The sequence below is a fragment of the Balaenoptera musculus genome, chromosome 13, assembly GCF_009873245.2.
Source record: "Balaenoptera musculus isolate JJ_BM4_2016_0621 chromosome 13, mBalMus1.pri.v3, whole genome shotgun sequence".
Lineage (NCBI taxonomy): Eukaryota > Metazoa > Chordata > Mammalia > Artiodactyla > Balaenopteridae > Balaenoptera > Balaenoptera musculus.
The window spans coordinates 37,616,026-37,631,243 of record NC_045797.1 but is presented as its reverse complement, the minus strand read 5'-3'; the positions used below and the strand labels follow the sequence as shown (position 1 = coordinate 37,631,243).

At 39.4% G+C, this 15,218-nt stretch overlaps 1 pseudogene; it reads left to right on the top strand.

Moving 5' to 3' along the window:
- Positions 1-13,027: 13,027 nt before the first annotated feature.
- LOC118905852 lies at positions 13,028-13,432 on the top strand (annotated as a pseudogene).
- Positions 13,433-15,218: the final 1,786 nt, after the last annotated feature.

Here is a 15,218-nt window from a genome sequence, read left to right as displayed (position 1 = left end):
TTTTTTTTTCTGCTTTTTTTTTGGGGGGTGCTGCTGAAGAAATGAAACTTTTCATAGTAAAAAGTTGGGAGGAGAAAGAAGGCAGAGACAGCTATTTTTTTTAAAAAGCAAGCAATTATTAAAAGGCAAACAATAAAAGATAAAGTCCTTTTTTAAAAACTCCATTCTGGCTCCTTTTCACCCTTTAGTCTTCTGCAGATGCAGTCTCCTTCAAACCTTCTGTTTCTTCTTCAATTCCTTGTTTAATCAATCTCAGAGAACAAGGAGAGCAGGAGTGAGAGACACAGAGGGAAATGTGATTCTGGAACATTCCAGAGTTCATGATGGGGAGTTTTGGACTAGAGTGGTAGTGATCCAGACTCCTCAGCCTCAGCAACTGGAGTTGATTTTGGCTGTGAAATGAACACCCAGCTCTTACTAAAAGCAGACTCTGAGACTGCAGAGGGATAGACAATTCTGCTGGTCTCTGGGGTCTGACTTGGTGCAGCCTCAGTCACTGACGAACCTCAGGCAGTTGGCAGGCCTCTGTGCCTCAGCCAGACCTGGTGAAGAGGCTTGCTGAAGCTGCAGTCTGGGTCTGGGAGGTAGTCCTCAGCATGGCAGGTAACATCTTGTTGCATGTAGAAGTCCTCCAAAACCAGAAGATGAGCAAAGGGAATTCCAGCCTCTGAACTGGCTTCCTCTCCTCCTGCCTCCCAGCTGTCTTCCTGCTGTACACACCTCTGTCATCTCTCCTGGGCAGAGTTTTGTCCTTCCCGTCCTATTCAGAGACTGTTGGTATCTCCCTCACACCACCCCCTCTATGATGCTTTGAAGTTGGTTTGAAGGGACAATAAGAACCTAGGACAGACTCCCTGTAGGATGTTTCAAGGTGGTAACCCAGATAGAGGAAGACCTAAGACATTTTCTGAACTCCTGGTCATGACCCTCTGGTTTCCCTTGCTTTCCCTGCTGTTGCACTCATTCTGCCAAAAAGGAAAAAGTTGAAAACAGATGGAAGCTTAACTCAATTTGGGTCCTAATTTTCTGATTCCTGGCCTGAGCCTGTGTCAGATGTCCTGAGTTAGCCTTGTCATAAATTATATTCTGGATGATCTTTGGAACAGGTCCTTCTGGATGGTCTTTGGAATACCCTAACCTGCCCAATTCTGTTTTGGGTTAAACCCAGCATTGTCACTTTTTCAAAAATAGGCTTCTTCCCAGGAGAAGGCACCTCTGTTTATCAGGGCCACAGCTAACTTTGAACCCTGCTGGCTGCCTTCAGTACATGGGTGATATGGTGAGTTTTGTGTCACTGACTTCCCAAAGTTCATACCTTGCAAACCAGCCAGACCCTATTTCATGCCTGATTCAGCTGTATTGGACTTTCCCTGTGGCCATGTTCTCTCTCCCCCAGTCAGCTTCAGGTGCTTCCCTAACACCACCAACTCCTGACCCCAGAACACCTGCTAAGTACAGCCAATTTCCACGGCACTATTAGTACGTGGTTGCTGCTCCCAATAGAACAACAGCTGATGTTAGTACAGCACTTTTCTATTTAGAAAGCACAGTTAAACACAGTCTTACTTCATGCTTACCACAACCTTGTGAAGTAGGGACTCTTACTCCCATTTCTCAGGTGAGGAATCTGAGGCTCAAAGAGATAAAGTCACTTATCCATGGTTACACAGCTTGTTTTGAGAGGGACAAAACTGGGATTCAAACCCAGGTCTTCTGAGAAAAAATAAAATATATGTCTGTAGTTGCTTTTATAAAATATCCTTGGAAAAATATATAAGAAACTATTTTCATGGATGACCTGTTGGAAAAAGAGAACTGGGTGGCAGAGGGACAGGAATGGCAGGAAGGTTTCCCACTATATATACCGTTCTGTGAACCATGTTACCGTATTATCCATTTAAAAAAAAAAGAAAAAAAGCTTGTCCCTGCCTAACTTCTTTGGCCTGATCTGCTGATTCCTCTATCGGTGACCAGCTTAAAAACCACTGAGCTGAATGCATCAAGACATCATGCTCCTGGAATTGGCAGTATTTTTGGTGTAAAATTCATGTACTAGCTTCAGTCTTCCAGCATGAATCCATTTTACATTACATTAATGTAATGTGTGGAGACATACCCAATCTCCTTTAGGAAAAAAAAGAAAGCTCTATTTTCCTTGTCAAGGCAGGCCAGACCTGTTATCTGGGCAGTTCATCTCAGCCAGCCTATTAGGTGTCTGAGACTGCAGGGAGGTGACAGCACTTCCAGTGTCATCAGCCAGGGGAGGATTTGGGATGATCCAATGTTCTGGTAATTCAGAATTTGAGGACAAGATGGGGGATTTTTCCTTCTGTTAGATTCTTAGACATATCGAGAATCAAGTTTGAGGGGTTGGGACTTCCAGAAAGGCAGAGTAAAGAGCTTGGCAGACCTTCTCTCTGGCAAACAACAATTTGGTGAAAAATTAGTCTCTGAGAATTGTCCTAAGGGCTACTGCAAATGAAGAAACATTCATTCAGTAAGAACAGGGAGGGGCTATGGCATTTGAGACATGGACAAGCTCCTTTACCCCTGCTCCCTGCTTCATGTTCTGGAAGTTCTACCCCAGGCATATTATACAAGTACAGCCAAGAAGACAGGGGCTCTTCCCCAGAATCCCCCAATCTGGGATTACAGTTTAAACCCAGGAGGGACAGGCTGCTAGTTTTCTCATGCCTCTACCATAGCCCCTTGTTGCAAAAGCTCTATAGCAGGCAAGCACAGCAGAGAGGACCGGATCTCCTTTCCCCCACCCAGGCTTCACTCATAGAAACTGGATCACTCATACATTGCTGGAAGGAATGTCAAATGGTACAGCCACTCTGGAAATCAGTTTGGCAGTTTCTTAAAAACCTAAACATACAACTACCATACAACACAGCAATTGCAATCCTGGGCATTTATCCCAGAGAAATGAAGACATATGTTCAAACCAAAACCTGTACACATATGTTTATAGCAGCTTTATTTATAATAGCTCAGAACTGGAAACTACCCAAATGTCCTTCAACAGGTGAATGGTTAAACAAACTGATACATCATACAATGGAATACTCCTCAGCAATAAAAAGAAACTATTGATCATGAAATAACCTGCATGAATCTCCAGAGAATTATGCTGAGTGGAAAAAAAATCCCCAAAGGTTATATACCATATTATTTTATTTACATAACATTCTCTAAATGGAAAAATTATAGAAATGAGGAAGAGATTAGTGGTTGCCAGGGATAAGGAGGGGTGGGGGCAGGAGGAAATTGGGTGTGGCTATAAAAGGGTAACATAAGGGATCTTAGTGGTGATAGAAATGTTCTGTATCTTGACGGTATCAGTGTCAATATCCTGATTGTGATGTTGTAATATAGTTTCGCAAGATGTTACATGGGAAAAACCGAGTAAAGGATTTTTGTATATCTCTATATTATTTCTTACAGGTATATGTAAATCTACAATTAAATCAAAATAAAAAGCTTAATTTTTTAAAAAAATTGGAAAGGATTTGAATAGACATTTGTCCAAAGGTGTACAGATGGCTAATAAGTACATGCAAAGATGCTCAACATTATGAGTCATTAGAGAAATGCAAATCGAAATCACAATGAGATAGTATAGCTATAACCAAAAGCCAGACAATAACAAGTTGGGGAAGATGTAGAGAAATTAAAACCCTTATACATTGCTAGTGGGAATGTAAAATGGTGCAGTCACTTTTGAAAACACTTTTGTACCACATGGATGATCCTTGAAAACATATTAAGTGAAAGAAGTCAATCACAAAGACCACATATTACATTTACATTTAAACTTATTATATTTACAATTATATTTATATCAAATGTCCAGAATAGGCACATCTCTAGAGACAAAGTAGATTAATGGTTGCCTGGGGGCAACCTGTGTGACTGCTAATGGGTATAGGATTTCCTTGGGGGAGAATGAAAATGTCTAAAATTAGATTGTGGTGATGGTTGCTCAAACCTGTGAACTTACTCACAGGTAAGAACATTGCCTTTTACCCTCTAAATGGGCAAATACTGGGTTGGCCAAAAAGTTCATTCGGGTTTTCCATAGGCGCTTACGGAAAAACCGGAATGAAATTTTTGGCCAACCCAGTAGTATGGTATGTGAATTATATCTCACTAAAGCTGAAAACAAAAAAAAAGCTTGAATTCAAGCTATCTTCTTTTTTCTTTTAATATATAAATTTATTTATTTTGGCTGTGTTGGGTCTTTGGTGCTGTGCGTGGGCTTTCTCTAGTTGCGGCGAGCGGGGGGCTACTCTTCGTTGCAGTGTGCGGGCTTCTTATTGCGGTGGCTTGTCTTGTTGAGGAGCACGGGCTCTAGGCACGTGGGCTTTAGTAGCTGTGGCACTTGAGCTCAGTAGTTGTGGCTCGAGGGTTGTAGAGCGCAGGCTCAGTAGTTGTGGCACACGGGCTTAGTTGCTCCATGTCATGTGGGATCTTCCCGGACCAGGGATCAAACCCGTGTCCCCTGCATTGACAGGCGAATTCTTAACCACTGCGCCACCAGGGAAGTCCCTCAAGGTGTCTCTTTCACACTCTTTTTAAAACTTTTTATTTGGAAAAAATTTGAAGTCACAAAAAGTTGCAAGATTTACCAATCACTGACATTTTGCCTGTTTTTAAGGTCAAATTTCATTGGCTTTGGGCTGATGTATTCGTTAGTTTTTTCTGTAGGCCTGGGTTTCATATTGTGTTGCTTACTGTACTCCAGTGGTTTGCAGTAGGGCCATTTGGCGATGTTTGGAGACATTTTGGAGGCAGCTGCTGCCGGCATCTAGTGCACAGAGGCCAGGGAGGCTGCTAAACATCCGACAGCACAGGGCAGCTCTCCCAACAAAAACCTATCTGGACCAAAATGCTAATAGTGCCAAGACTGAGAAACCTGTGGTACTCAGTGTATTTATCAAAAAGAGAAATATTATGGTCTGGTTAAACAGAGTGGGGATTTTATTCTCAGATGAGAGCTTTGGAGTGTAGAATGTGTGTATCTCATATGATTTATCAGTAGGTCTTTCAGTTGGTTCTCTCACCCTAAACATTTGCCTGTTGCCTAAGAGGGTAGGAGCCAGACAGAAAGTGCTACAGCATCTGAGCAACACTATAAACTAATAGGCACTTAAGTATTTGGAAAAGATGATAGGGCAGCAACTGGGAAGTCAGGTGGCAGCATTAACAGGGCCCAGGGGGACAGTGAAGCCTGTGGATTGGGAGGTCTGGTCCTAGTTGGAGGCAGCCTTGTCATGGCACTGGGATAAACCACAGCCATAGAACTTCAAGGATCCAAGAGGTCATTTCACACATGACTTTGTGCTACTGTGTTTCCCTCATGAAATGGTGTCACTGTGGCCATTCCCAGAGGTTGATTGCCGTGGGGGTGACTATATGCTAGGATATCTCTACATTCAGCTACCCAAGTCTTTTCAGTGGATATGCCCCTCCCAGTGCCACATGATGGGCCTCTGCGGGGTTTCCATGGCCTCTAGAGAAGATGGGAACCACAAAGGGAATCTTGGGCCTTCTGAAAGGCCTTTGCATAGGAAGTTGAAGCTTTCATCCACCATTACATATATACGCCATGATGGGCCTAGGGTGGGTATGTGGGAGGGTGCCGGTCATGAACCCCTGAATCCTTTATTTCTGCATATTCCCAGAATGTCTGAAGAGAGTATCCTGCTCAGAGAGGGCACTCAAAATTTTTCAGTAAATATTTGAGTCTCTCCTGTGTCTCAGGCACTGTATGAGTCACACTAGTAGACCAGAGAGACTAGACCCCTAACCTCAGACAGCATATATTAAAAGTAATATATATTTATTCATCAGTTGATTTTTCTCTGTTGAGAAGCTGGCTTTATCACATCTTTGCTAGTTATCATCAGAAAGTTTTCAAGATGAATAATGCTTGTCCATGAGAGCAACATAGGGGCCATCTGTTGAGTTTTCTAGAAGGGTTAATAACCATCAGCTGGAGTATGAGACTACTGGAAAATCCTTCTTAAGATATTTATTTAAGTGGATAAGCCACTAAAAGCTCAGTAATTGAAGAGCAAAATAGTGAAATGGAAAATACAGGCGTATAAAGTGAACCTAAAACTTTGAAGACATCATATGGGAAAAGCTGAATGATGGCTTTTCTAAAAAATGTTACTGCATTTGAGTATTAAAAGTTAAGAGCATTCTTTAAAACGAAATATAATCATTGTGGATGATAAATACTAATTTGGCCACATCTATTTTTCCTTTTAACTAATCTTAGTTCTGTTTTCCTTTTTGTTATTCTGTTTTACATAAAATATTTTAATTTTAAAATTTCTTCAAAGCTCTTTTGTCATGAGGTGGGATATAAATAAATACTTTTTTGAAAAATCAGACCGGAATGTGGACAATAGATGTCCCCTGGGTTGAAGGTCAGGAAAGGCAAGGGTGGAAACAGGTATACTAGGAAGGATGGAAAGTCCCCTGATAGCATTATGCCTCTATGAGGTCCTGAGCCTAGTTCTGTGTCATTCCAGACAAAACTGACCTTTGTCTAAACAGTTATTTTTTTAAAGCCAAATATTTTTGGTACATCAAGGTCCTCTACTCCTTAGATAACTGAGATCCAATAACTGTACAGTAACATGGTTTTAGCCATGTTCGCAAGCTTGATAACAATGAACAGAAGTTGAAGAAAATGAGAGACTTGAACTTGGATGATAATCTGGGAATCTTCCTTAACAGAATCCACTAGAACAGGATAGGGTGCTCTCTCAGGTTGAAAATCAGTCCCATTTTGTCACAGGTGAACTTTGTTAGCTTTGTCCTATTTCTTTGCAAAGCACAGGCAGAATCTGAACCGCTTTTCGGAGATCCAGAGAGTAAATGCCATTTCTTTTACCTGGAGTTTCAAACAGCCAACTTTGAGGCTTTGCTGGATCCAGGCAGTGATTTCCTTCTTTAACCCTTCCACAGAGTTGTGGAGTTGTTTTTTTTTGCCTCTGAGCACCACAGAGATTTCCCTGACACAGGTTCCTTTGTTCACACGTAATTACTAGTGAGCCCATTACTGATGGCTCATAGGGATGACTTCGGAGGAACTGGCTTCCTCTCCTGCTCTGATCTTGCCTCTACAGTTCCTCACATGCAGGAGCTGAGTCTCCTCCACCCTCAAAGAGCCTAACTTGGAGCCAGGCATACAGACTTGGCTAGTTAGTGTTGGCTCAATTGTTTCAAGATGTTTATGGCTCTCTAAAAGAAAGTATGTACACATCTATCAGAATGGCTGAAGCAAAATTAGAAATAACACCAAATGCTAGCAAGGATGCAGAAAAACTGAATCACTCATACATTGCTGATAATAATGTAAAATGGTACGGCCAGTCTGGAAAACAGTTTGGCAGTTACTTACAAACGTAACACACACTTACCATATGACCCAGCAATTTCATTCCTTGGATATCTATCCTAGAGTAATAAAATCCTGTGCTCACACAAAAACCTATTCACGAATGTTTATAGCAGTTTTATTCATAATAGCCAAAAAGCAGAAATAACCAGATGTCCTTCAACAGCAGGTGAATGGTTAAACAAACTTTGGTACTTCTATTTATTTACTTATTTATTTATTGGCCGCGCCTCGCGGCATGCGGGATCTTAGTTCCTCGACCAGGGATCGAACCCATGCCCCCTGCAGTGGAAGCCCAGAGTACTACCACTGGACCACTAGGGAATTCCCCAAACTTTGCTACTTTTATACCATAGAATACGGTACAGCAATAAAAAGGAATGAACTATTGATTAAAAAGCCCATCGAAAAAGATACACACTATATGATTCCATTTATAGAACATTCATAAAATAACAAAATTTTAGAAATGGAGAACAGATTAGTGGTTGCCTGGGATTAGGGTTGTAAGGAGAAGGAGCAGGATGAAGATAGGTGTAGTTATGAAAGGCAACAAGAGAGCTCCTGTGGTTGTGTAATTGTCCTGTATTTTGACTGGGGTAGTGGATATACAAACCTAATCATGTGATTAAATTGTATAAACACATGCATGAGTACAAGTTAAATTAAAGAAATCTAAATAAGATTGGTGGATTATACTAATGCCAGTATTCTGGTTGTAATAGTGTTTTGAGAGCTATTAGCATTGGGGGGAAACTGGGTAAACAGTATACAGATCTCTCTGTATTCTTTCTTACAACTGCATGTGAATCCACACTTAATAAAATTTCAACAGCCGTTCATGATTAAAAAAAAAAACAACTCAGCAAACTGGGAATAGAGGGGAACTTCCTCAGTATGACAAAGAGCACCCACAAAAATCCTTGTCCTCCCCAGCAGCTGGTATTTAGTTTTGGGTTTTTTTTTAAGCCATTCTCATAGGTATATAGTGGTATCAGGTTGTTGTAATTTGCAATTCCCTAATGACAAATAATACAGAGCATCTTTTCATATGCTTAATAATCATTTGTGGATCTTCTTTGGTGAGGTATCTGTTCAGATCTTTTGTTCCCTTTTTAATTGGGTTGTTTATTATCTTATCGTTGAGTTCTAAGCGTTTGTATAATTTATATACAAGTCTTGTATCAGATATATGTTTTGCAAATATTTTCTCTGAGTCTTTCGCTTGTCTTTTTATTATTTTAATGGTGTCTCCTGCAAAGAAATTTAATTTTAATAAGGTCAAACGTATTAATGTTTCTTTCCTGGATCATGCTATTGGAGTTATATTTAAAAACTCGCTACCAGACCCAAGGTCTTGCAGATTTTCTCCTTTGTTTTCTTCAAGAAGTTTTGTAGTTCTGCGTTTTACATTTAGGTCTATGGTCCATTTTGAGTTATTTTTCATCAATATATAAGGTCTAAGGTCCGTGTCTAGGTTCATTTTTTTGCATGTGGACATCCATCACCATTTGTTCAATCACCATTTATTGACAAGACAACCCTTTCTCCATTGAGTCACTTCTGCCCCTTTGCCAAAGATCAGTTGGTTATACTTGTGTGGGTCTATTTTTGGACTCTCTCTTCTGTTTCATTGATCTACATGTCTGTTTCTTCACAAGTACCATGTTGTCTTGATTATTGAAGACATACTGTAGTAAGTCTTGAAATTAGGTAGTGTGAGTCTGGAAACTTTGTTCTTTTTCTTCAGTATTGTGTTGGCTATTCTAGGTCCTTTGCCTTTACATATAAACTTTAGAATCAGCTTGTTATTATCTACAAAATAGCTTGCTGAGACTTTGATTTTGATTATATTGAATCTACAGATTAAGTTGGGAAGAATTGACATCTTAACAATATTGAGTCTTCCAATCCATGAAGATGAAATAGTTTTATTTATTTAAACCTTCTTTGCATCAATGTTTTCTAATTTTCCCCATATAGTCCTGCACATATTTAATTAGCCTTATTCCTAAATTTTTCATTTATTGAGTGCTATTTTTTAAATTTAATTTAATTTAATTTTATTATTTTATTTTTTTATTTTTGGCTGTGTTGGGTCCTCTTTGCTGCGAGCGGACTTTCTCTAGTTGCTGAGAGCGGGGGCTTCTCATTGCGGTGGTTTCTCTTGTTGCGGAGCACGGGCTCTAGGCGCTCGGGCTTCAGTAGTTGTGGCACGTGGGCTCAGTAGCTGTGGCGCACAGGCTTAGTTGCTCCACGGCATGTGGGATCTTCCCGGACCAGGGATCAAACCTGTGTCCCCTGCATTGGCAGGTGGATTCTTAACCACTGTGCCACCAGGGAAGTCCCTATTGAGTGCTATTTTAAGTGGAATTGCTTTTTGAAATTTCAGATTCTAATAGTTCATTGTTATTATATAGGAAAGTAATTGACTTTTGTGTATTAACATTGTATCCTGAGACTTTGCTATACTCACTTTTTAGTTCCAGGAGGGTTTCTTGTCAGTTCTTTGGGATTTTCATGTCATCTGTGAATAGAGTTGTGTTTCTTCCTTTCTAATCTATATAGCTTTTATTTCCTTTTTTTGCCTTAAAGCACTAGCTAAGAATTCCAGTACAATGTTGAATAAGAGTGGTGTGAGAGGACATCGTTGCTTTGCTCCTAATAATAGGGGAAAGCATCCAGTTTCTCACAACTAAGTATGATGTTAGAGCTGAACAGATACCTCACCAAAGAAGATCTATAAATGGTTAATAAGCATATGAAGAGATGCTCAGTATCATTTGCCATTAGGGAATCGCAGATTTACAACAATGTGATACCACTATATACCTATGAGAATGGCTTAAAAAAAAACTGCTGGAGAGGACAAGGAGCAACAAGGACTCTCATTCATTGCTTTTGGAAATCCAAAGTGGTAGAGCCACTTTGGAAGCAGTTTAGTAGCTTCTTACAAAACTAAACGTAATCTTACCATATGATCCAGCAATCATGCTCCTGATTTGAAAACTGATGTCCCAACTGGCAACACAAAAACCTGCATGTGAATGTGTATAACAGCTTGATTCATAATCTCCATCAATAGGTGAACGACTAAACAAAGTATACATCCATACAGTGGACTGTTATACAGCAATAAAAAGAAGCTATTCAAGACATGGATGAATCTTAAATGCATACCACTAAGTGAAAGAAGCCAGTCTGAAAAAAACCAACAAATGTATGAGTCCAATTACATGACATTCTGGAAAAGACAAAACTATAGAGATGGTGAGCAGATCAGTGGCTGCCAGGGGTTCAGGGTTGGAGAGGCTCGAAAAGGTGAAACACGGGATTTTTTTAGGGCAATGAAACTATTCTGTATGATACTGTAATGGTGAATACAGCATTAAACATTTTTCAAAGCCATTGAGCTTTGCATTACAAAGAATAAATCTTGATGTACGCAAATTAAAAGAAGTAATTTAAAGGGTCAGAGATCCCATGATGGAATACAAGATGTGACTAAAGAATATAAATATATTCCAAATGTGTGAAACAACCTCACTGAAATAGGAAGGGAAATAACATGCTGACCTAAGTACTTTGGAAATGAGAGGAGTCTATATGACTAAAAGCAAGAGGAATTGTATATAAGTACCATTTTCCATGGGGGTGTGGGTTAGGAATTCTGAAACTACTATACATGTATATTGGAATTGAAGAATTAAATAAATGAATGATGGGTGACAGGAGCAAGGTTGTTAGAGTGGGAGGTTATAGATAAGCAAGCGGAAGAAGCTAGAATAATACATGTCCTAATGGGTTAGAGTTGGAAATATCAGTATGAACTCATGTTTAGCTTAATATAGGTACAGGTGGTTACAAATAGAAATATTTAAGACGTGTATATATATGGGTTAGTATACACATCTATGTTTATTTGTTCTATCAACTGAGAGCACCTAAAAGATATGACACCCCGGTAACAATGAACACACCTAGAGCCCAGATCTTGGTTTCTAATACCATTCTCCAACAAAAGGAACCAAGGCTCCTTGGAGAAAAAGCTGATTCTAGGAATGGGGCAGGCTAGCTACAATTTGAGGCTAGAACATTTTGTAGTGCCAGGAAGTTAAAAAAAAAAAAAAATGCTCACAAAAAACAAAAATCAAAAACCCCTACAGTGATGGTCATATGTCAAAGGGATATCAGAGCCAATGGGATAGAGCTCTTAATGGCCAAAGCTGGAACAATTTGAGCAACAAAATTAATAAAGTAGTATTGTATTATAACTCTAAGTATAAAATTCATGATTCCATACTGGTATAAATAAATGACCGAATAAATAAGTAAACTGGGGAGACTAGATATATCTCTCATGCAAGTAATTGATGTAGATATTCTACCCTTAAGAGGATGGAACATAGTTTTCCACTCCTTAAATGTGGGTTGTATGTGGTGACTTTCTTCCAAAGAGTACAGTATGGAAAGAGAGAGGAAAAAAAGAGTAAGTTTACAGTAGAGAAGCCTGACAAATACTATCAGCCCGGTGATCAAGGGTAACATCAGCAGTGATAAGTCATATTGTTAATATGTTCCCTTGATATGATGTGATGAGGATGGCACTTTACCTCTGTGGTCTTCCTCCCCAAAACACATTACCCCAGTCTAACCATGAGAAAAACGTCAGACAAATCACAACTGACAGATATTCTACAAAATGTTAGACCAGGACCCCTCAAAACTCTTAAGGGTCATTTAAAAACAAAAACAAAAAAAACACCAAGAAAAGTCCAAGAAACAGTCACAGCGAAGAGGAACCTAAGGAGATATAACTGCGAATGTAGTATTGTATCCTGGATGGGATCTTGATGCAGAAAAAGGACATTAAGGGAAAACTGAGGAAATCTCAAGTATGAGCTTTAGTTAACAAGAATGTATCAAGATTGACCCATTAATTGTGAAATGCTAATGATAGGGGAAACAGGATGTGGAGTATATGAGAACTCTCTGTACTATCTTCACAATAATTCTGTAAATCTAAAACTGTTCTAAGAACCTAGGGGCAGGACAGGAATAAAGACGCAGACATAGAGAATGGACTTGAGGACACGGGGAGGGGGAAGGGTAAGCTGGGATGAAGTGAGAGAGTGGCATGGACTTATATATACTACCAAATGTAAAATAGCTAGTGGGAAGCAGCCACATAGCACAGGGAGATCAGCTCGGTGCTTTGTGACCACCTAGAGGGGTGGGATAGGGAGGGTGGGAGGGAGACGCAAGAGGGAGGGGATATGGGGATATGTATACATATAGCTGATTCACTTTGTTATACAGCAGAAACTAACACAACATTGTGAAGCAATTATACTCCAATAAAGATGTTAAAAAAATAAGATAAAAAAGAAAAATAAAACTGTTCTAAAAAAAGAATTTATTTTGAAATAAAAGGAATGGGTGTGGTTCCTGTGCCGCCTGAAGGGGGTCCCACTGCACCTGTGCCCAGGCTGGGGGCACCATCGCCCCTTGGTCTTTCCTTCAATTTTTCCTCTCTACCCGTCTCCCTCTGCTGTGCTTGTTTGTGCAGAGGGCTCAGTTCTGAGACTGTCTAAAGCCACTGGGAAAATGGTGGAAAATTCACCATCATCATTGCCAGAAAAAGCGATTTATGCCTTTGTTCTTAAGCTCCCAATTTGGCTTCACACTCCATCTCCTGTGGGTTTTTATTCCTGAATCTTGGCTTAACTCCTCAGGCTTAATCTTTCGGCCTCAAAAATATTGGACAGTTACATTATCTGTCCACCTCCTATTTCTTTTTTTTTCTGTCTATCTCCTATTTCTATAGTAAGTGGCTACAATAACCAGCTATGTACTCTTATTTGGAGTTCATACAGTCACAGATAACTATGCTAAAAATCAACAGGAGAAGAAATACCAAGAGAAGTCACCCCAGCATTAAGAGATATTCCTCTTGGTGAAGTAAATCAAGTGTTCTTTCTTGCAGCCAAAGAACTTTATACCCCAAACTGAGTTATATGTAGACATATTAACACAAAGCATTTATGTTTTTGAAATAGTAATTTTGACCACAATTATCTTCACTCTTCTCTTATTAATACCCAGTATTGAGATGTAAAAAAAAAAGTAAGTTTAACTTCTTTTAGATTAAGTTCTATTAATACTGTAAATGTTCTTAAATATTAGTTATTATGAATAGAATAAGTAAAATACTGCATTACCAAAATATTTAAAAATAAATAAAAGGAACGAACTATTGATACACACAACTTGGATGGATCTCAAATTATGTTGAGTGAAAAAAGTCAAACACAAAATATTACACTTATATAACACTTTGACATATAGCAATTTATATTAAAATTTTTAAATAACAAAATTATAGAGAGGAAGAATAGATTAGTGTTTGCTAGGGGTTAGAGATAGAGAGAGAAGGAGGGCATGAGTACAAACAGGGAGCAGGAAGGATCCTTGTGATGATGAAACAATTCTGTGTCTTGACCGTGGTGGTGGTTACATGAACATACACGTGATAAAATTGCATAGAACTACATGCACACACGTGCACACACATACACACGAGGGCATATAAAGCTGGTGAAATTGGAATAAGCTTTGTGGATTGTACTAAAGTCATCTGCCTGGTTGTAATATGGTACTATGGTTATGCAAGATGTTACCATTGGGATAAATGAGTAAAGAGTAAATGAGTAAAGGGTAAATGGAGGGGCTTCCCTGGTGGCGCAGTTGTTGAGAATCTGCCTGCCAATGCAGGGGACCCGGGTTCGAGCCCTGGTCTGGGAAGATCCCACATGCCGCGGAGCAACTGGGCCCGTGAGCCACAACTACTGAGCCTGCGCGTCTGGAGCCTGTGCTCCGCAACAAGAGAGGCCGCGACAGTGAGAGGCTCGCGCACCGCGATGAAGAGTGGCCCCCGCTTGCCACAACTGGAGAAAGCCCTCACACAGAAACGAAGACCCAACACAGCCAAAAATAAATATAAATAAATAGATAAATTTAAGAACAGTTTTAAAAAAAAAAAAAGGGTAAATGGAATCTCTCATTACATTTTTAAAGGCATTAGCTATTGCTTTTACTCATTCTTTTTAAAAAATTGACATATAATTTTTATGCCATAAAATTCACCCTTTAAAGCTTACAATTCTGTCGTTTTTAGTATATTCACAGTTATGCAGCTATCACCATTAATTCCAGAACACTTTCATCCCTCCAGAAGAAACCCTGTATGCATTAGTGGTCGCTCCCCATTCTCCCCTCCCCCATCCTCTAGAAACTGTTAACCCACTTTCTGTATCTGTGGATTTGCCTATTCTTGATATTTCATATAAGTGGAATCATACAATATGTGTTCTTTTGTGTCTGGCTTCTTTCATCTAGCATGTTTTCAAGATTCACCCATCTTGTAGCATGTATCAGTACTTTATTCCTTTCTGTGGTTGAATAATATTCCATGATATAGATATGCCACATTTTGTTTATTCATTCGTAATTGATAGACATCTAGATTGTTTCTACTTTTTGACTGTTATGAATAATGCTGCTAAGAATATTTATGTGCAAGGGTTTGAAAGTAGTTTTTCAATTTTCTTGGGGACATACCTACAAGCGGAATTTTGGGGCCATGTGGTAACTCTATGTTTAATTTTTTGAAGGATTGAAACAGTTTTCCAAGATGCTGTGCCATTTTACATTCCCACCATCAGTGTATGAAAGTTCCAATTTCTCCACATCCTCACTAACACATGTTATTGTCTGTCTTTTTTTTTTTTAATTAATT